Raw genomic sequence first — 23,823 nt, forward strand, 5'->3', positions numbered from 1 at the left:
ACAGTGATTGCATATTTTCTATAGGGGACAGAATGCTCTTTGATGCTTGTTTTGAATAATGAAGCATCTATTCATGCACAGGGTGCAATGTGCTCCTTTGTCCTCAATGTAATTGAAGCAAAATATGAGTTAAAGGGATTTTTTCTCTCAGCCAAAGGTTTGTTGATTGGTGTCTATTTTCATCTATTCAAAATTAAGAAAACAGTCATTTCTTACTACACTGGAAAATCATTTACCCAAAAAGGCCCTGAATGAAGAGAGGTCAAGTTTTACCTTATTTGATCTTTTCAAAGATGAAGAAGAATGTCAGAAAATATTGCAAACTAACCTTTGAGGGAAATGGTGCTGTGGAATTAATTTGCAATTCTTCTCTAGGACCAAAACAAAAGAATGAGAAGTGGTGAATTGGGCAGAGAGAGAATACAGCTTGTTTCCAAAGTCAAAAACTTCAATAACCCTGCTTTTCCACACCAAACTACACTACAGTAGGAAGGGCAGATTCCTTGCAAATTTTAGAAGCTGAAGCCTTAGAAGTCCAGGGAAGGCAAATTCATTTGAGTCACCGTCAGTTTCTATAGTGTGCCTATGCCAGACATCAATAATCAATTATCTCCCTGTTTGCCATTAAGTGAAGATAGAGCCTCATAATCAAGTGCTCTAAGCAGTCAATAACAATTGATGTGGCACTAGAGGTGAAACCTATTTGCCATTTCAGTCAATCCACCTATCTCATTTCATAAATGGTTCCTGAAAGATGAGATGACCTTCCAAAGGTCTCAGAACTGTCCATTGGCAGAACCAGAACTAAGAACATATCACTACTGGTGCTCAATAATGTTCTTTCCACCTAATGCCACCAGCATGCACCCTGTGCCTGTCTTGTACACCTTTATATCCCCAGGGGAGAGCACCTAGTAGGCGCTCAATAATGACTCTTTTTTAGTGAATAACTTTATCATTATAAAAATGAAGTTCCTTCTTTGAAAAAAAATAACTCCTCTGACCCAGCTGTACCATAACTAGACAAGGTCCAAACAAAATTTTTAGCATTTTACTGAAGCCTTTATTCAGAGATAGAATCCCAAATATCATTAATATTAACAAAAACAAAGCATTTAGAGAAGAAATAGTTTTCACAAGCCTTAAAGCACGTTCATAGTATCTACTAATATACAACCAATACATAATTACAAATCATTATTCAGCAAAGCAAAATAATTATTCAGTTAAAAAAAATGCTCACCCTGCTGTATTTGAAATAAAATTGTATTAAAAATTACATACTTCAGACTTATCAATAATTAAAATGGAGTTTTCTGTTTATTACTCTGTATTAATATTCTAGTTACCCACCCCCCCAGGAAATAAAACACTAAGTGTTCTTGAAACTCATCTATGGAGTATCAAAGTCCCTTGATATTAAATGTCAGCACTTTTCCTTTACAATAAGAGCCATTTTCAAAATTTAAAAGGTTAGAAAATAGGAAACTTCAATTGTCCCACATTCTTTTTTGAGTTGGAGTCTCACTCTGTCGCTCAGACTGGAGTGCTGTGGCCGCTCCGGGCCACCGCAGCCTCGACCTGCTGGGCTCCTGCGATCCTTCAGTCTCAGCCTTCCAAGTAGCCGGAATTACAGGCGCGCGCTACCACGCCCAGCTGATTTTTTGATTTATGGTAGAGATGAGGTCTCGCTGCCCAGGCGGGTCTCGAACCCGCGGGCTCAGGCAATCCACTCACCTCAGCCTCCCAAAGGCGCAGGCTGAGCCACGGAGCCCGGCTTCACATTCTTAATGTAAGTGTATCCCAGTGGCTCATCCAGGGGCAATTTTGACTCCTGGAAGACATTTGGCAAGGCTTAAAGACAATTTAATTGTCAAAACTGGGGAGGGTGCTCCTGGGATCTATGGATAGAGGTCAGGATTGCTACTGAGCATCCTACACCGTGTATTACAGCCCCATAACAGAGTCAGTCATTAAGCCCCAAAAGTCAATAGCTCCAAGTTTGAGAAACACTGGTATACCCCCTCCAGTCACAAATGTCTGTACGATTTCAGTACTGTGTTGAATTCAGAATGCATCTGTGGCAAATAAAACATTTCTCTGTGGTTGCCCAACTGTGTCTCTCTTTTCTTATTAAAATATCCAGTTTTCTTATGCAGTGGGAAGTGTAGCTACTGATGTTCCTCTCATTTGCCTTCTCCCAGAGCCAAGCTAAAAATTATCTTCATGCTGGATTTTTCCAGAGCATAGCGAAGAGTTTCATGAGTTCTCTGGGGTCTCGGATACACTCTCCTAATGTACTGCATGTTGGCTCAATAAAAGCTGGCAGGGGCATGAACTGCTCACTACTGCATACATCTGAGGATGGTTTCCCTTTGACGCTTTATAACCAAGTTGTTTAGAGGGAAGAGTGGAATTTGTGTTTGCTATTTTTGCTGTTGTTGTTGTTCTACTAGTTCTAGTTTTGTTGCTGATTTGTTTTGTGATCCTGGAGGTTATGAGCCTGTCACTTATATTTTCTGTTTCTCAACCTTTCTATCAGTATGTGCCACAGATACTCTTCTACTGAAAGATAAAAAGGGGATAGTAAGAGCCAAGGTGTCTACTCATAAAGTGCTACTCAGTTTTTAACTCTGCAGAGAAAGAGACTATGTCTTATTTACCCTATAGCTTCTGAACCCAGCTGGTTCTGTGTTTAGCACAAAATAGGCACTTCAAAAAAAAGGATGCCGTGTGCAGTGTCTCATGCCTGTAATCCCAGCACTCTGGGAGACCAAGCCAAAAGGATTGCTTGAGCCCAGAAGTTCCAGACCAGCCTGTGGAAAATAGTGAGACAAAAAAAATTTAACCAGGCATGGTGACATGCACTTGTAGTCCCAGCTATTCAAGAAGCTGAGGTGATAGTATCGCCTGAGCCCAGGAAGTCAAGGCTGTGGTGAGCTATGTTCATGCCACTGCACTCCAGCCTAGGTGACAGTGAGACCTCCAACTCAAGAAAAACACAAAATATTGACAATATGTTGGAAACACAAAAATATTGATAATATGACAATATGTTGGAAACTATTTGGCTTAATATATGAACTTATCATACGTATCATATGAACTTATCAAACTTAATATACGAACATATTTGGCAGTATCTACTAAAGCTAAGCACTGATCTAGCAATTTCACTTCAAAAAGAAAAATGGGTGTACGTGTCCTGCAAAGAACAACTACAAAAGGTTTCATAGCAGCTTTATTAATAATAGTCAGAAACTGGCAAAGACCTCACATGTCTGTCAACAGAAAAACAGATAAATACATTGTGGTCATACAATGGAATAAATGTAGTGCAATAAAAACGATTCAACTATTTCACATAAAACTTGCAGTGGAGTGCCAGTTAGTAAGGGCTGCTCAGGAATGATAATAATATTGATACTAATAATCACTGTGTGCCAGGAACTTTTAGGAGCTTTACACATATGATTCATTTAATCCTCGGAACAACCCTAAAAGGTGGTGTCTATTTCTCTTCCCATTTTAAAGAAAATAATAGTGAAGTACAGAGAGGTTAAGTAAATTTCTGTTGAACTAAACTGAAATAAAGATATATTCTGACTTTTTTTTTTTGAGTTGCAGTCTCACTCTGTCGCCCAGACTGGAGTGCAATGGCCGCTCCTGGCCACTGCAGCCTCGACCTGCTGGGCTCCGGCGATCCTTCCACCTCAGCCTTCCGAGTAGCCGGAATTACAGGCATGCGCTACCAGACCTGGCCGATTTTTTGATTTATTGTAGAGATGAGGTCTTGCTGCCCAGGCGGGTCTCAAACCCACGGGCTCAGTCAATCCACTCACCTCAGTCTCCCAAAGGCACGGGATTACAGGCTGAGCCACCGAGCCTGGCTTCTGACATTTTTTAAATGTACCATGTCTTGGTTCAGGCTGCTATAACAAAATGTCATATACTGGGGGCTTACAAACAGCAGACATTTCTCTCTTACACTCCGAGATCAGGGTGCTTGTAGGGTCAGGTTCTGGTGAGGGCTTTTCGTTGGGGTTACAGACTAGGAGCTCCACTCTAATGACCTAATCATCTCCCAAAGGTCCCATCTCCTAATACCATCACATGTTAACAAGTTAGGGTTTAATATATGAATTTGCAGGGGGTACATATTTAGTCCAATGCATACTATATAAAAAGTAATATTGAGGAAAGTAAAAGGGGGGGCTTAAATTAAAATTAAAATGGTCTGCCCTGTATTTAGTATAGACATATCTTTTCTCTCCTGTGCTTTGGTGATGTGTTCCACATCCTTCCATCTTATTCCTTTGGCCAATATTATTTTTCACAAATCAAAGCCCATGCAGCAGCTTCTCTTGTGATTAAGGGCTGCCATTTGAAAAGCTCCAGTTAATGGAAACTTGGGGAGGCATTTTATCTTTGATTTGCTTTGCCTGCTCAGCTACAGGGCCGCCTCCTGACTCCTGGAGAGCAGTCAGTCCATGAAAACTTGAGAGTGAAGTTTCAAGGCAAGCCAGGGGAGCCTGGAGACCTCAGCATCCCTGCCTTCCAGATAACAAAGGCAATGTCCCTCCTGGCTACCAGAGCTTCAGAGGAGAGGGCGATGGAAAGGGCTATTCCTTCCACAAAGCACTTTCAAGATTTCCACAGTTAATATAGTGTCCATGCTTTACAGTGGGTCCATGGTCATATCATTCAGGTTGGCCTATACTTTTTAATGACCCAAGTGTTTATCTTTTTTGTTTAAATTTTAGATTCAGGGAGTACACATGTGTATTTGTTACATGAACATATTGTGTAGTGGTGGGTCTCAGGTGGCCCATTCCCCAGATAGTGTGTATTGTGTCCTGTAGGTAGTTTCTGAACCTTAGCCCCTCTGTCTCCCCCATTATTAGTGTCCCCAGTGTGTATTATTTCCATCCTTGTGACCGTCTAGCTCCCTCCCACATGTAAATGAGAACATGCGGTGTTTGATTTTCTGTTTCTGAGTCAGTTTACTTAGGATGATGATCTCCAGCTCCATCTTGTTTGGTGTGGTGGTGTTGAGGAGATTGGTGGTTGGAGAGGAGAGTGTCACTAGAGTAATAAGCAACTGGGTCATCTCAATTGTTCACATTCAATGCTCCTGCACATTATTTTGAACTCACAAAAATGTCTCCAATGGGAAAATACAGGTGATATAACAATACTCACCTCCCTGTCATATGGAAAAAGTTTCACTGGTAATAAAAAGTGTGTGTAGTGTGTGTGTGTGTGTGTGTGTGTGAGAGAGAGAGAGAGAGAGAGAGAGAGAGAGAGAGAGAGAGAACGAAGAGTTGCAATCACATCCTAGCTGTATGTTTATTTATGGTCTGCTCAAGGTTTATTCCCCCACCCCCACCCCTGCCTCCCCAATGGCGGATCTGAGAGGGCAGGGATGGGACTATTAAATCCCCTCATCTGCACCTCATCTCAGCTCTCAGTGGCAGCTGGTGCCTCCCCTCTGTGGATGTCGTTACCTGTGTAGCCAGGAGTTCTGGCTGAGGTGATGGATAGGATGAGCCCTGATTTCTTGGGGGCTATTCCGGACACTGATTTAGAATAGATCAAAAACTTAGTAAGTTCAATGATATTAGCTGGATTTCACTGGCTGTGTTTCACAGGGCCTAAAATAATAAAATTGCCCCCAAAATTCGAGAAGAATAAATGTGAAAGCAGAAGGTAGTGACATGGTCTTGGAATTCTAAGGACATTGAATAGAAATTCCCTTTCTTTAAGAAAATCTGTTAGAACTTTTTTAATTACAGTTTTTTTTTTCATCAGTGTAGGAATTAATTTTTTATTAACTAATTTTTGAAATTATACAAGTAATAGATGATCATTGTGAAATTTACAAAATTGAGAAACAAAAAGAGGAAATTAAAATAATAAAGAACCAAAATTTGGTATATAACCTTCCAGTTTTTCCATGTGTGCAAGTGTGTGTTTCAATAATTATTTTTTAAAAATGGAACACTGGCTGCGTGCAGTGGCTCACGTCTATAATTCCAGCACTGTGGGAGGCCGAAGTGGGAGAATTGCTTGAGCCCAGGAGTTCAAGACCAGCCTGGGCAACATAGCAAAACCTCGTCTTCACAAAAAAATTTTAAAATTAGGAGAGTGTAGTGATACGTGTCTGTAGTCCCAGCTACTCGGGAGGGTGAGGTGGGAGGATTGCCACTGCACCCTAGTCTACATGACAGAGTGACACCCTGACTCAAAAAAAAAGAAAATTGAAAGAAAGAAATTCTAGTGCACTTAGTGGTTTATAGCCTGCTTTCTTTTCATTAAATAATATCACTTGAACATTTTTTACCGCAAGAGATAAGCTTCTACCCTATCATTTAATATACTTACCTAGTATTCCTTTGTGTAGTATGCTAGAATTTATTTAAACATGTCCCCATTTGGTGGACATGTTTCTGAAACTGGTTGTTTCCAGCTTTCCACTGCCATGAATAAAACTGTGGTGAAAGCTTTATTTACATTCATGTGCATTCTCTTGGAATAAATTGCTAGAATTTTCATTGATGGATTAAAGGACATTTTTAAGGCTTTTGATATATATTTCCAAATTGCCTCCAGAAAGGCAACACAGACTCACTCATTCACTAGGAGTGTATGAGAAAGGTCTATTCCCCAAACACAGAGCAGTTTGTTTAAACAACATTTTAAAAGTCTGCAATTAACTTTCTTTCTATCACTTTTCGCTTCATCTTCTAATGTCCATGACTTCTCTCTGTTCTCTACCCACTGCTTTGGTACTTTTAGAAAGCCAAGAAAGAGGGTAGAACCAATTAGGAGAACTGGTTTTGGCAAACTCTCAAGGAATTTCAGCTTCATGCTAGAACGAGACAACACAAAGAATTGCCCATTCATTCTGTGCAAGAGGATATTTACATTATGTTTTATAACAGTCATAAATGAAAATGGGATCAATCTGCCAAGTTGTTGTTTTTAAAAGAGAAAAAAGGAGGAGGTGGTTGACCTACCAGAGAAATCCCTGTATCTGCCAGAGCTTTGCTGTGTGTATGATTTTAAATAGCAGGGCAAAGGTGATGAAGCCAGAGCAGGGATGCTGTCTCCATGGCAACAGCATCCCTGCTCTGAGCCTCTGACACAGCAGCAGGGACCAAAATATACTCCTCGTGCACAATTACACTTTAAGTTAGGAGTTTCTTTTTATTTCTTGCAAACGCACAATTTTAAAATATGAGCAAGGACAGAGAAAGAGCAAATCATGTACAGCTAGAGGAAAGTCTTTAAAATGACTAAGCAAAGAAAATGAGCATCCAAAGAGTTTGATGAAATCTGTAGCCTGTACTCACCAAGTACACAGAGAGACTGAAAATCTTTCTAGTATGTGAGTAGGGAATAAAAATCTATGCATACATGTAAGTGCATGCATTGACATTTTTAAGTGTCCTTTTCCTAAATTTTTAATACAGGTCAATCTTGCTTTTAGCATATCCACTTAGCTCAGGTTATGATTTAATCAATTGAAACAGTCGTCCCATTTACATAGCTGGAAGCTCTTCACATGCTAAACCCAACAAAACTTCAAAGAAACTTCATTAGCCTTGAGTGTGGAGAGCAACACAATTGGCCCCCTTCAATGAGAGTTCAGACCTACAAGTGGTCACTAATACATACTTGAATCTTGTTGAGGTCCAACCTTCTATTTATTTTTAAAGGAACTTTAAAATAAAGAAATTCAGACTTGTGGTTATAAACTGTTGAATTCTTTCTGAGCTGGTGCCTCTGTTAGCAGAGGAGTAATGTTCAAGAAACCTGAGCTGATGATATAACTACTGAAGTTAACATTTAGTTTCTAGATAATGTGCCTCAATAAATGTCAAGGAAATAAATGAATGATTGAGAAATACCAAGGAAATATGAAATAGACATGTGATAGCTTACCTATGTGTGTACTGCCATAGAATGTGTCAAGACCATCTAGTTCAGTGGGTCTCAACCAGGAGTAATTTCATCCCCCAGGGGACACTTGACAGTATTTAAAAACATTTTTGACCGTCACAACTGGGTAGAAGGGAACTACTGGCATGAGTAGGTGGAGGCCAGGGATGCTGCTAAATATCCTACTGTGCACAGAATAACCCCCACAGCAAAGAGTGATCCAGCCTCCAAATGTCAATAGTGCTGAAGTTGAGAAACTCTGTTGTAGTCTGACTGCCCATGTGGCTACTTTTGGTTTACAGAGCTCTGAGGGTATAGTAAATGATTATAATTTCTGTGTTCTGTGTGAAGGTAAAATTCCCCTTGAATTGAGCATTAGTATTTTCTTCGTTGTTTTTATTGTCACATCATTTCCCCTTGCTTTAAACACTATATGTTCTGTTTTATTTTAGATGAAGACTCCTGAAAGCAAAAAACTATAAAGAGAAAATGAGAGATGAAGCATTAAAATAAAAGCACAGGATGCATTCCTTCAAAGAGCGCATCTGCAAGGTGACTGACAAAGAGGGATATTCAAGATATAGTAGCCATTGTTATTCTTCCCTACACCTTTTGGCATAAAAACATCATATTTGTAAAATAATGGATTGTGTGGTCACTGCTGAAATAATAATGATAATAAATATTTAAGTGCCCATTGCTCAATAGCTCTGAAACCCCATTATCCTGATTTTCTTAATAACTTTCTTGATATAGATATGGCTATATAGATATGTTAATTATTTAACTTTCGTTGTTCTTAAATTTTATATAAATGGAATTATTCTGCATCCATATTCATGTGAACTGCTTATCTCACTCAATAGTATTTTTTTATGTTTCTGTGTATAGCTATTTGTTCACTTTAGTTATTGGATAGTATTCTATTGCATGGTTATGTCACAATTTATTTATTCATTTTAACTGGTGCTGGGCATTGGGTTTTTCAGTGTATGCCTATTACAAATAAGATTGCTATGTACACTGTTACACATTTCTCCTGGGGCACATGCACAAGGGTTTCTTTAGAGTGTATGCTTAGGAGTGAAATTACCGGTCCAAAGGTTTCTGCATGTTAACTTTATTTGGTAATGTCAAATTATTTTCCAAAGTTTTGTTGTATCAATTTGCACATTTTTCAACAATATGTGAGGATTAACATTGCTCCAACATACAGAAACAGTCGATACTTGGCAGTCACTTTTTATTTTTTCCATATTAGTGAGCATGAAATTGTATCTCATTGTGGCATTAATGATTAATTAATTAATGGAATTGAGCAGTTTTTCAATTCTTTATAAGTCTTTTGTATTTGTCTTGCCATGAAATATTTGTTAATGCTTTTTGCATAATTTTCTATTGGGCTAATATATATTATAATAAGCAGACTTCTAAGATGGCCTTCAATGATCCTCGCTTCCTGATGTCCATGTCATTGCACTATCTCCTCCCCTTGAATATGAACTGTACCTAGTGATGTACTTCTAACCAACAGAACATGGCTAAAGTGAGGAGATGCCACTTCTGAGATTAGGTTACAAAACAATGTGACATGTCTTGCTAGCACACTCTCTCTTGTTGGTGCTCTCTCTTGTGCTCTTGCTTGCTCTGATAAAACAGCTGCCATGTTGTAAGATACTCTATGGAGGAGCTCATGGGGCAAGGAACAGGGGGAGACCTCTGGTCAATAGCTTATGAGAAACTGAGACCTCAGTCCAGTAGCCCACAGGGAACTAAATCTTGCCATCAACCACACGAGTAAGTTAGAAAGTGGATTTTTCCCAGTCAGTTCTTGAGATGACTGAAGCCCTTGAGAGACCCTAAATCAGAGGACTCAGCTAAGCCACATCCAGATTTCTTTTTTTTTTTCTTTGAGTCGGAGTCTCACTCTGTCACCCAGACTGGAGTGCAGTGGCCACTCCCGGCCACCGCAGCCTCGACCTACCGGGCTCCGGCAATCCTTCCACCTCAGCCTTCCAAGTAGCTAGAACTACAGGCGCACGCTACCACGCCCGGCTAATTTTTTGATTTATTGTAGAGATGAGGTCTCACCAAGTTGCCCAGGAGGGTCTCGAACCCACTGGCTCAGGAAATCCATTCACCTCAGCCTCCCAAGGTGTGGGATTACAGTCTGAGTCACCAAGCCCGGCTCATCTTTTCTTCTTAATTTTTAATTTTAGTTGTCAAATATCAGGTTTTTACATATGTATTAGTCTGTGTATGGGGTGTCTTTTCTGTTCCATTGTTTACCCATTGTCCAAGAGCACACTGTCCTAACTATAGTCATATCATAAGTCATGATATTTAGGGGACCAGATTCTTCCACCTGGTTTCTCTCCTTTAAGAGTTCTTACCCATCCTTGAGCATTATTCTTCATATATATTTTAGAAATAGTATGCTAAGATCCAGTTTGTTTGGCTTGCACTGAATGTATAAACCAATTTGGGGAAGAATGAACTATTTAAACTATCGAATCTTCCTATCTATGAACATAGAATGTACATAGACTTGACTTATTTAGGTTTTCTTTAATATCTTTCAATGGTTTTATAATTTATTCCATAGACTTCTTGAACATTTTTGTTAGATTTATTCCTAGATAGCGTATATACTTTTGTTACCATTATAATTGGTGTCATTTTAAAAAATCATTTTCCTGATGTATAAAAATGCAGTTGACTTTGTGTATTGAAGGAAGCTCAAAAAATATAACTATACTCAAGAAAGAAAATTGATAGATTTTTGCCTAACTTTCCAGGAATACATCTGAGGCACTAAATGAAAAAAAAGTAATTAAATTATAATAACCTTCCAATGAGAATTTATATATGTCTATTCCCAGAGCTAATTTAGCCATTTGTATATCAAAATGTATAATTAAGACTAGATATTCTTTTTTTCTTCATATCTGTCTAATTATTTGAACTTTTTGGCTGCTACCTTTATATTTACTTTGGTCCAACCAAATCCCTACCAATGTGAGGAATTATGATTACCTAATGGCTATTCGAGATGGCATTTCCAGAGGTTTTTTTTTAATACCTCATTTTTTTCAATTTTTATCAGCTGTTAATATTTCCAAAATTTCATCACAGATAGTTTTTGGCAACTCTGCTTTATTATGGAATTACTGGTTTTTATTGATAAATATAAGAAACCATTTTAGGAAAATCATTGTGTACATCACAAAAAGTGGAAAGGTAGGGTTTAAACTACCCACTTAACTTCTCTCCTTCTTAATACCTCTAGACATATGCAGAAAGATTTAAGAAATCTGGATACTCTGTGCACATGTCCCCTTATATTTTTCATTACTTCGTGGTTGACTTCAACTACTAATGCATGTACCTGAATATATATGATAAACCAAGATAAATTTGTCTTCAAATAATACTCTTGAGAAATGTCCATTTCTTTATTTTAAGGTAGAACCATAATGAAAAGATGTGTTTTTTGGAAGCCTTATCCATTCCAGGTGATGCTGAGGTGTGTTTCTGTGATAGGGAAACTAAAGACAGCAGGGTGAGGAAAGTTGAAAACTATAAGGGAGTTTTGAGATCTAAGAGGCAGGGAAAGGAGACCAAAATGTCACTAAAAACAGAGGGAGTAACTGAATTCGAGCCTCAGAGTTGGAGAACAAAACTATAGGTCCCTGGCTGGGTGAAAAAGAACCCAAGTATGTTTAAGATAGAATAGAAATATGCAGTAAACTCCATATCAAGCTCATTTGCATGGCTCCTAGAATAACCCAGGTTCTATTGACCAGATACTCCAGGACATTCAATGAGCTGAGAACATCCTGGGAGACGGAATCTGGAGCACAAAGAGGAGCTCAGCCACTCCTGCTGCTGAGACCCAGGCTTCTCCAACTTTCATTGCTCCACCCCTATCTGGCTCTGCCCTCTGATATGCAACCCTGGCTGCTCACCATCACTGTTTGCCCCTTAGTCTGATGAGCTGAGGTGCTTTGAATTCTTCCTCCTGTCCACATATGATTCCCTTACATCTATTCACTGTCTCTCCCCTCTTGAGAAATTTCCTATAGTCAAGGGAGATTAAAGGGCTATTACAAAGAAACCCAAATAAAAAAATTAGTGGCTTAAAGAATCGTAGAAGTTTATTTTTCTCTCAGTATTAGTCCAAATAATGGTTCTTGATCTATGGACAGCTCTGCCTCATTTAATCATATACAGACCCAAGTTCCTTCCACTTTGTAACTCCCTAAACCCCTAAGATAAAAATTCTTCACCATGGATAGAATTCTTGAACTTGGATGGAAAAAAAATCATCATGATTTTAACTAACCTTGTATTAATTTTCTAGAATTGCTGTAACAAATTACCACAAACTTAGTGGCTTTAAACAACAGAGATTTATTCCCCTACAGCTCTGACCATCAGTTTCACTGAAATAAATTTCACCTGCCTGCACATAGACTATTTACGTATCTAATCTTTTTTGAGTTGGAGTCTCACTCTGTCGCCCAGACTGGAGTGCAGTGGCCGCTCCCGGCCACCGCAGCCTCGACCTGCTGGGCTCTGGCGATCCTTCCGCCTCAGCCTTCCAAGTAGCCGGAATTACAGGTGCGTACTACCACGCCCGGCTAATTTTTTGATTTATTGTAGAGAAGAGGTCTCGCCTGCCCAGGTGGGTCTCGAACCCACGGGCTCAGGCAATCCACTCACCTCAGCCTCCCAAAGGCACGGAATTAAGGCTGAGCCACCGAGCCCAGCTGTACCCTACCCACATCTTTACAATAAAATAAAGAAAAAAGAAAGAAAAAGAAAGTCAAGGTGTTGGCAGAGCTGTGTCTCTTCTGGAAGCTCTAGAAGTATTTTCCCCTGCTTTTTCCTACGTCTGGCAGCCACCTGCATTATTTGGCTTTTTTCTCTCAGTATCAGATGACTTGTGATCCATCTTCCATCTTCAAAACTGGCAATATAGTGTCCATTATCATGTTGCCTTATCCTCTTCTGTTGTCCAGTCTCCCTCTGCCTTCCCCATATAAGGATGCATATGATAATATTTAGGCCCCATCTGAATAATCCAAGGTACTCTTCCCATCTCGATATCATTAATTTAATCACCACTGCTGCAAATTCTCTTTTGTCATGTAAGGTAATAGTCACAGGTTCCAGGGATTCAGACATGGGTGTCTTTGGGGGACATTATTCAGTTACCACAAATCTTAGTTGAGATTTAGCATTTCCTTACATTATCAATGCAGACAACTATTCAGGGTCTGCTTGTGAGTGAGTACATGTAGTACTCAGATCTTTGTTTCTGTGATAGATCACTGAGTATTACAGACTCTAAATCCACCCAAATTGCTGCAAAGTCCATAATTTTGTTTTTTATGGCTATATAATATTTCATTATGTATATGTACCATATTTTCTTTATCTTGTCCACTTCTGATGGGCAGCACAGTTGGTTCCATGTAAGTGCTATTGTGAATAATGCTGCAATAAACATGCATGTATAGGTATCTTTTAAGAAAGGGATTGGCAGTAGAGGGACACTGCCGGGGTGGAGGCACACAGGATCAATAAGGGTACTCAATCTCAAACCAGGCAAAGTGGGGACCAAGGGGAGGCCCAAACTTTAACTGTACGATAACCACTTGCATACCTAATCCTGAATTGTACCCCACATCTTTAAAATAAAATAAATGTAGAAAACAACCCATAGTGGTATTAAGAATACCTGGAACTTCATCACTAATAGAAATCACAGTCAATGAATGTTCATTTGAATTGAAACAAAAAAGAATTCACAGATTTTTCCATATGATATTATAATTTTTGCAGAGATCTTGAATTTATGGAAGTCAATATAACCTACCACCAGGTCTCATTAGTTAATGCATTACTGAAAATGTATATATAGCACTATTTCAAAGATTTGTTTTTGTATAATAGCTTTTTATCAATACAAATGGTTTTCTTTGTCATCTATATATTTTGCCTTGTGCATTCAAAACTTAAACCTGAAAAAGATTCGTTAGTTTCATCAAACTGACATAAAACCCCTGCCCTAAAATATTGTCACCATCTACATTGTTGAATCTGGATTTAGGCCTTGTCTGGCTCTAGCCTGAAGGAAGTAAGACAAGAGCATGGTAGAGGCATAATGTCTTTAAGCCCAGTTTTGGAAGGACCACACATCATTTCTACTCATGTACAATTTTCAGGAACATTAGTATGCATCAAACCTGGAGGGCTTATAAGCAGCCTGCAGGCCCCACCTCCAGAGTTTCTGATTCACTAAGCTTCGGGTAAGGCCTGAGAATTAGTATTTTTAACAAGCTCTCAACTGATGCTGATGTTTTGAGGACCATTGGTTTAGATCATAGTCACATGATCACTAATAACTGCCAACAATGCTAAGAAATGTGTATAAACAAGCAGTCATGTTTAAATACAGTGTAGCTATGCAGAGGGTCTCAAATGTAAGAACATGGTAGAGGCATTCAATGTGTCAGAAAACTCCATTACTATGGAAGAAGGGGATGATGGATTTCGGTGGTCAGCTATTAACCATAACAGCAATCCCCTTCTGCCTTGACCTGACCTTCCCATGAGGTATGTAGAAATCTGGGGCTCCTACCCAGACACACATGCCCAGGGTACATTTGTACAAGGAAAGGGAAAGGTGTCTTTGGTCCTGTTCTGCTAACTCTGAGTGGTTGGGAGTATCCAAGAACATCTCTCATGTGGCCTATTGGGTGCGTATTTATTCTTTATGCTGTGGTCCCAGGCATAATACAGAAATACAACTCCTGAAGCAAGATTCAGTTATCCTCACTGGGTGTCATGTCTGCATAGCTCAAAAGGGAAATCAGAATTCCATGTGGCTGTCGTGAATATAGGAAACCTAAATAATGAACTAGTGCAACAAAACAGTAAAGACAAATGGTTGCAGGTTACCATAAGACAGTATAGCATAATGAAGTATTACATAATCAAGACAGTATAACTTAACCAAGTTGGTTAATATTATAGTAGGAAGGATTCTACCATTCCCAAGGAAGCTCTGGAGCTATTCTTTACATTAAGTATAAGGTAACTTTTCCAAGGTTCCATATCAAGTCAGAGCTGCTCTTACAGCGTTCATACACTGCCCAGGCACCACTGTCATTCGGCCAGATGATCTGTCTGGAGTGACTGTACTGAGTGACTTGGTATAGTGAACAGATTTCTAGGAACATTATCCTGGCAATGGACATTTGTGAATGTTTAAGATCATCTTATCCATTACAATGCCATCTACAAAATAGAGATTGTATCATTAGTCCTGAAAAAGAGACCGTTTGGCACATCAGAAAACAGCATGGGCCAGGTTAACTGAGTTCAAATTGTAAAAACTTGAGTGAGTGAGTGAATCTCCTTGCCTCAGTTTCTTCATCTCAAAAATGGAGAGAATTATACTAGTCTTATAGTATATGGTTAGAGGCTTCAATTACACTGGTGGAAATGGCTAACCAAGTGGCGGTACATTGTAGGCACTCAACTAATCATCATCAGTGTTTTTCCTTTGCCCCTATGAAAGCTATGCTTGGGGAGAGTTTGAGTATACCATCACTGTAGCTGAAAGTAGAGAAATAAGAGCTTATTAAAATCTGCAGCATCATATAAGAAGTATTTAGAGCAGCAAGGGATTAGCTGTGACAATAGTAGCCTAAATATGGATATTAAGGCCTAAATAATGGGGGAAAAAAACTTGGGCTAAATTGTAAAAATACATACTTACTAAGGAGGAAATATACTTCTTTTTTAACCCCTGTTGCAAGTTATTTTCCTCAATGACTAGGCAAGGAGGGTAAAGCTGGGGTTCTTTGAAATAAATTCTGGAGCTCTCCCTGTTCCTTTTCTTAAACCAAATCTAATAGCTGGGATTTGTCCAAGAAACTTTGTAAACTGTAATTGTAATTTCAAGAGTCACTATATCAAGAGCCTTTGAAACCACTAATGGAGAGAAATCTGGGTCTTTTTGTACATCCTGTTATTTCTTTTCAGATCATTAAAGTTCCTTATAGTCATGGCAAACAATTGTTTTGTTTGGGTTGCAATGACCCCAGACCAAAGACTAGAAAGCACTCCTCCATATGCAGCCTAGAAACAGTCGTATGAGAGAATTTTTCCCCACCAAGCTCTTTAAGCTGCCTATGCTGGAACTGATTAATTCAGGAGAGCAGAGTCCAGGAAAATGCTTTTCATACCATTTAAGCTCATTCTGGCTCAGTCTCTCTTCCTTCCTCTATTCACGGAGTCTGAAGGTGCATTTTCTAAGGCATTCTAGTCTCTCTTATACAGAGAGGAGTGTTCAGTCCCACAAAAGAAATGCAGGCATGATTTCTTCTAGGCGGCTTTCAATGCAAGGGATTTATGTCCTTTAGTGTCCTCGGAAGGCGAAGACAAATCTGATGTCTGGAACACTAGAGAAAAATCGGGATAGACAGCCATCAGTGGTGGGAAATTGGAATAACAACAACAACAACAACAACAGCAACAACAAAGAAAAACAAGAGACATGTCTGGGGAAACATCATTTTCCATCTGTATATTTCTCCTAGACTAATCTCTTCCTTAGTCACCCAGAATAATAATATGTCCTTGGTGCTGAGCAAAGCAGGTTGATTTCATCTATTCTGCTCTCTGTGTTGCTCTTTTGGGGAGGACAAGACTGTAAAATGATGGTGGGATAGTAAATTTTTGTTATTTATTGGCAGGACTTTCTATGCCCTTTGCTAAAAGCTCTCATTGGGAAAAGCCGGCAGCAAGGAGGAAAGTATTTCTTTAGCATAGTTGTCATTTTTCAGTGAATGGAATGTAGTTAAAAAGGTCATAAATGTTGCCTCTATCTATTCACAGAGTAGTATCATCACAAGTGCCAATATTTCATACTGAAGTTAAAATCAATTAATTCTTTAAAATTTCCTGTTTTCAAATAAGTGGCTACAATTGGGGCTACCTTTCAGGGTTCTATTAATTGTAGTTTCTGCAATCTTTAGGGGCTCATTTAAAAATTATCATCCTGTGGATCAAAAGTGGTGGCACGTGCTTCCCAAATTATTGGAAGTTGGTTTCATGTCTGGCTGTAAAAAGACAAATCGGCCTTTTTGACTCTGTGTCGGCTCAGAGAGCAGCTGCTTATGATATAAAAAATATCATGGCTGGCTGGTTTACAGCATCTATTATAAATATAGGGGTATTTTATTCATCTGAAGAAAATCATGAATTGGATCAAGACAAGTTAGAAGAAAAAGCAGAAGTTTAGATTTTAGTGAGTGTCGCAAAACATGGACCAGGTGGAGGATTTGATCCCTGAGCTGCTTTTCTGGCAGAAAAAACCCTTTTCTTCTCCCTCTCCACCACTCCTTCCCTCCACCAGCAATGTGTGGGATTCCCCAGAGGCATGATCTTCCCAAAGAATTCATCTTCTCTAGTAGCTATTTGGGTTTGTGGGGAGAAGAGTAATTGTTGTGCATAGAAGAATTGAAACTATGGAATTTCTTTACAATCAGACTATCAAAAGCCACCTGAGATATTAACCAGTAGAAATGCCCTTCATGGCAGGAAGTACCATGTCAGAATTCCCCAAACAAAGTGGACAGCTAATTCCAGTGTCAGAAAAGTCATTCGATTGTAAAGCAAGTCATTTCATGTCAGGACATATTAGAATTAAGTTTAATTCTCAGCCGAGCTAGGTGGCTCAGCCTGTAATTCCACGCCTTTGGGAGGCTGAGGTGAGTGGATTGCCTGAGCCCGCGGGTTTGAGACCCACCTGGGCAACTTGGCGAGTCCTCATCTCTACAATAAATAAAAAAAAAAATTAGCCGGGCGTGGTAGTGCGCAACTGTAGTTCCTGCTACTTGGAAGGCTGAGGTGGAAGGATCGCCGGAGCCCAGCAGATGGAGGCTGTGGTGGCCGGGAATGGTCACTGCACTCCAGTCTGGGTGACAGAGTGAGACTCCAACAAAAAAAAATGTTTAATTCTCTATAACTTGACTACTGCATTGGCTTGTTCTGATTTCTCTAGCTCCACACATTTCATGGTTTGTTTATATCCTGCTTCGATCTATAAATGATTTGAGACAGTTTCAAAAAATAACATGTGCACAGGAGAGAGTATGAAAAATAAAAAATCGAGAGAATCAGGTAAAGAGATTATGAAGGCTGGAGAATCACACAGCGAGGAGCCATATTCATACCAGAAATGTATTTCATATGGTCCCTTGCAGTTGTTAGAGGGGGCTTCTGATGTGCCTCTGTATTTCTAATAATCAGAGCAAAAAGACACCGAAATGAAGCCTCCATGAGACCAAGGATATGTGTTGGATTTGTTGCCTGCTGTGTTTCCCCAAAACCCAGACTGGTGCCTGGCACCTAGCAGATGCTCAATCAATATGCGCTGAACAAATGTTGAACAGAAGAAGAAAATGCAATCAGCTACAAGATTCTGAGTATTGGTAAGATTAAAAAGAACAAATTGTTCAGAATAAACAATTTCCGGAACTCAAACTTGAGAACAAGTTCCCCTGAGTCCTCAAATAGAGAACAGAATGTCATACAGTGGATGACATCCTTGACAATTTCCCTACAATTAGTGAAAGAATGCATTTTCTCCACTATTTTTTATAGTGGTGCTCAGTGTCGACAGAAGGTATAAGGATGAAGTGCTGTTCAGTAGAAAGGAATTCTACAAGAGGGCAAATAATATAATAAAAGTAAGTTTAGCCCCGAGCATTTTTGGAGGTGCATGTGGGAGATGAGCAAAGAGGGGGTCATGTGGTGTAAAGCCACAGACTAAGCATGGCACATCATCCTAAGGTGTTACGTTTACTGCAAGACAAAGGTAGGGGGAGAGAAGGCAAGTAGATAGAACAGTACACAATTAACCATACTACTCAAACATGCATGAACTAGAAGCTTTGCTATCACCTGGAGACTTGTTAGAAATTCAGAATCTCAGTCTCCTTCCCAGACCTAGTGAATTGAAACCTGCATTTTAACAAGATTCCCAGGGGATTTATACAAATCAAAGTCTGGGGAGCATCCATTTAATCTAGTACTTGTAGAATGAATTATACAGAGAGACATGGACCCATTATGGAGTAAAATGTAAAGTTTACATAACTTTTGAAGATACTATGAGAAACAGATAAATTTCTTACTATTGATTGGTAGTTGAAGGTTACACCGTTGGAGGGGTAACACAGGTAAAGACAAGACTGTTTGAGAAGCATTGCCCCTATTTACTGAAAAAGAAAATCTAAATTCTTCAAGCATTTAAAAAGGACTCTGAAGTCTTTATCTCCACCACACTCCAGTTTTTGCTGTGTTTTCAGTTTTGTTTTTATTGAGTGTAATACAGTCTCTGGCCTCAATAATACCCCATATCAGAAGGTGACTGATGGTAGTGTCCTGACAAACCCATTCCCTGGAAACGAAAGGTCTTAATTTGCAGTGTTTGCCAATTTCAGTGGTGTAAACACCCCCACCATGATCCATTTCAAGCTACCAAGAGTTTAACAACCAGCTCACAAAATTCCTGAATACCTAGCAATCTCTAGCAAGCAGGTACCAGCCAGTTCCAGCACATCATTGGTTCCAGATCATTTTTCACTCTGTCTACCTGACTCAGATCCATTGAAGTTTGTCAGCCTGCCATGATCTAAGTACAATAACCCAGACAGAGTCTGGCAGGTACCAAGTACAATGGAATTAGTCTTCTCATTATAGTGTAATTAATGTAGTCCAAGATCATATTGGATACTTGGCAGCCCTGCACACTTTTGGCTCATGATGAGTTTATAATAAATTAAAGATCCTAAAGCTCCCCCCCACATATACCACCACTGACACTAATGTTATTCCATGACTTTTTTATACTGCTCTTGCACAGTTTAATTTTTAAACAAAAGTACATGTATCCTTATTGCATTGAATCTTGTTCAGTTTAACTCTTCATACTCTTTTTTTTGAGAACCCTCTGGAATCTGTCTTGGTCATGGAATTTATTCATCTCTAGGCTGCATATCCTGCAAACTCACTGAGATTTCCTCATAAGTGCTTATTGTAGTCTTTGATAAAAAGTAGAATAGGACAAGGTTAAGGGGAAGACCCTCATAACAGTATTAAATATCTCCCTCAAAGTTGACATTCAAGATCAGACATTAATTTACATATGTATTCTGTCATTCAGACAAACCATACTCTTTTCTTCCCATCCACAAAAATGTCATGATAGCCCTGTTAAATACCTTGCTAAGATACAGATACACTGTGTTCAAGACATTCTTCTTATTGGCAACTTTAGTAACACTATCCAAAAAAAGAAGAAGGGAGATTGAGTTTGGTTTTAGAAGAATTTCTTAATAGTCATCACTTTCCATTTCAAGCGCTTCCAAATCAACTCTTTAATAATGTGCTTATAATTTTTTGAGTACCAATGCCCAGCTCAATGACTCAATACTATGGTATTTTTGCTTATTACTGCAATGTTTTGCCATTGCTAAAGTAGACATAAGATTATTCCAAGTCATGGGAAAAGAGAAGACGAAAGGGCAGGGAACTAAGCAGATACTGAAATCTTTAACCAGTGAACAATACAACGCCACACCAGTTCAAAGAGTAAGACTCCAGAGTCAGACCACTTAGCTCAAATCCTGGCTTCGCAACCTACTAGCTATATATCTTAAGCAGGTTCTTACCTTTTCTGTGCCTGAGTTCCCTTACCTGAAAAGTGAAGAGAGCCTTAGTTCATATTTTATAAAGTTTTTGTGAAGAGTCAACATATGTAAAACATATTTTGTGAATGAGTCAACATATGTAAAACACTCAGAACCAGCATCTGGAACCTAGTAAGTGCTATGTACATGTTTGCTACTAGTACCGTTTGCCTTTCTCCGGTCAGAAAATCCAGACATGTGACAATTCTCCAGTGGCTTTTCCCTCCTCCATTATTTTTTTGGTAACCAGTCATGGTTCTGTTATCTCACCTGCACGTTCTTTCAGTGACTCCAGGTATAACTTGCCCAGGCTTTGAAATTTTAACTCATTCAAGGCAATTAGAGACTTTTAAAATATTGATTAATCTCTCCTCACTTCTTTCTTCAGTACGTGATGGCCTTGTACCAGATCACTGCTGAAGTCTCACATAACTTTGGTCTTCCTTTTCCTGTTTTAAGATGATTTTTCTCAATGAAAACTACAGAAACAAAATAAAATTAAGATTTGGGGTAGATAGTCAATAAGATTTCAGGAAAAATCAACTCTTGAAGTAGTGAAAAATGACTTTGAGAAGTAATTTAAAAATCTGATTTGCTCTCTGACACAGTAGTTTGTGGCAAATGGCTTAACCTTTCTGCTTATTGAGTCCTTATTTGTCAGAAAGAGGTATTAGATGAGATATTCCCTATGCTGACTCTGTCCAATATGCTAGTATCACATGGCTATTGAATGCTTAAAACATGCCTCATTCAATTGAGATGTGCGGTTAATGTTCAATGTATACCATATTTTGAAGACTCCATACCAAAAAGAATTGGTGTTGTATATCTTAAATTCATGTGATGAAATTTATTTTTATAAAGGGATTATCTGTTAGTAAGCTCAGGAAAACTGGATTTTCTTTCCTCAATATATAGGTCATTGTGTTTGTTCAATTTTCTTAGGTTATATTTTTTTCTTAATTGTAATTGGGAGCAAAGGGATGTTGGAAACAATGAATACACACAAATAATTTTGTACTTTCATTGCTGTATTTGCTAATAAAACATGCAATCATCATAACATTAGTATCTTACAAAAATAAAAATAAAATATTATGTGCTGGAATAAAACTTTTTACATTTTTAAAAAATAAAACAAAAATAAAATCTGAGATGACCATCAATGAGATGGAACACAGACAGCAAAATTTCTAGTGATATTCTTGAATAACTTCCCTTCTTTTCCCCAGCCTAGGCAGGTAAGAGTGGCCTGGTTCCTGAGTGTGAATTACTAAAAATAATGTGGTAAAGTCACCATTGTGTTTTCCATTACACAGAGATGTCAGCTGTTCATTACTGTAATTCTTTCCTTCACTAACTTTCAAAAGAATGTAGTATAGGCATTTACAACTTAAATTCCTGGGGAGGAATTATTCAAATTACTTGCAAAAAATATCTTGCATATCCTGACTTGCATTTTGGACCACTTACAAGAGTTTGAAAAATGTGAACTTTGATTTTGGAAGCTTGAAAATATTACCATGATCCTAAAACAGATAGCAACAATTTTTTTAGTGACACCTATAGAACACCTTCATTCTCCTTCCAGGTAATCTTACTGGGTTGAGGTCAACTTATAATGAAGAGCAGTGATGAGATTTCTCTGCAAAGAAATTCCTGCCAATACCAGTGCAGATATTACTGGAGAAGGTCATGAACATCAAAGTAGCTTAACAATAGCAAGAGTGAGAACGAAAGTGTGTGCATGTGTGTGTATGTGTGTGTGTGTGTGTGTGTGGTGTGTGTGTGTGTGTGTGTGTGTGTGTGTGTGTGTGTGTGTGTGTGTAAGAGAGAGAGAGGGAGAAGGAGAGAACTACATTTTAAAAGAGTTAAAACTTTTAAAAAGCACTAAATTTTTTTTAAATACACTAGAAAAGTACTCAAAATAACACGGATTCGTACAAACCTGAATTCTCAGGAGGGCTAATCCAATGTCTACAATTTATAATCTCTAAGAAATAATATATTAAAATGTGAAGTCCCATATTCAACTTACGTACCCGATGTCACAGGACCTGACACTTGGGATTTATTGTTGACATTATGAACATGAACTCAGGATGCTTTACTTCCTTACTGTTAATAAATGCTTTTTTCCTTAATTTACTTTAAGTCTATTAACAAAACTTGTTAGACCCAGACCATAATAAAATAGGACTATATTACAAAGAAGTAATATTTCCAAGAAGAAAATAATTTTTAAAAAACACAAACTTCTTTTAAAGAACTGGACATTAAGAATATTCTGCAATGAACCTATAAGTTTCTATTAAATCTTGACAACCAAAATTTATGCATCTAAATGTGTAACAGACATTACACGCTACTTTAGAATATTTTCACCCCTGTAGCTATGAATGATGAGTGTGCAGGGAGAAATAATGTCAGAGCAGCCAGGAATATATAGGTTTGGGTCATAAAACAAAAAATCAAAACAATTTCTTGGTTTCCCAAATAGAAGGCATTTCATTTTTGCTTCTGAGATGGAGTGAAAGCTAAAATGGAGAAGAGAATAGAAATAGAAAGCAAGGGCCCTGAAGACTGATTTTTTTTTTTTACTTGAAAATGTTGCCTTGAGCTCCTCAAGGTCTTACACATAAAATAAAGTGGTTACACTCTTTTAATTGACATAGACTTGGCTAAGCTTTTCTTGTTTTCTGGGATTCAGATTCAATAAAATCTTCCTGAGGAGTTGCAATCCTCTGAACATTAGCCACATAAAATGTCAACCAGACCCTTCCAACTCACGGGGCTCGCGCACAGAGAGCCATTTGCTAGAGGTCAGAGCACACATATTGGATCAGCGGGTGCTCTGGGTAAAAAACATTCTGGGTTCTATTTATCCTTTGAAAACTGTTTGCCTTGCATTATTTGCATGGGAGGCTATCTTTGTCATAAAACTCATTTTGTTTGCTTTCTAGAATCATTTCATCACTAATGACAAATATTACAAAGAATTTTATGTGGGTAGGATATCATCCTAGGAGCTAGAGCTATAAAGAAAAAGGAGACATAGTTTCAGTATTCAAGAGGCATGTATTGTAGTTGGAAAGCCAAAAAATAT

The sequence above is a fragment of the Carlito syrichta genome, unplaced genomic scaffold (genome assembly GCF_000164805.1).
Source record: "Carlito syrichta isolate Samal-C Ts95f unplaced genomic scaffold, Tarsius_syrichta-2.0.1 Scaffold303966, whole genome shotgun sequence".
NCBI classification, from domain to species: Eukaryota; Metazoa; Chordata; class Mammalia; order Primates; family Tarsiidae; genus Carlito; species Carlito syrichta.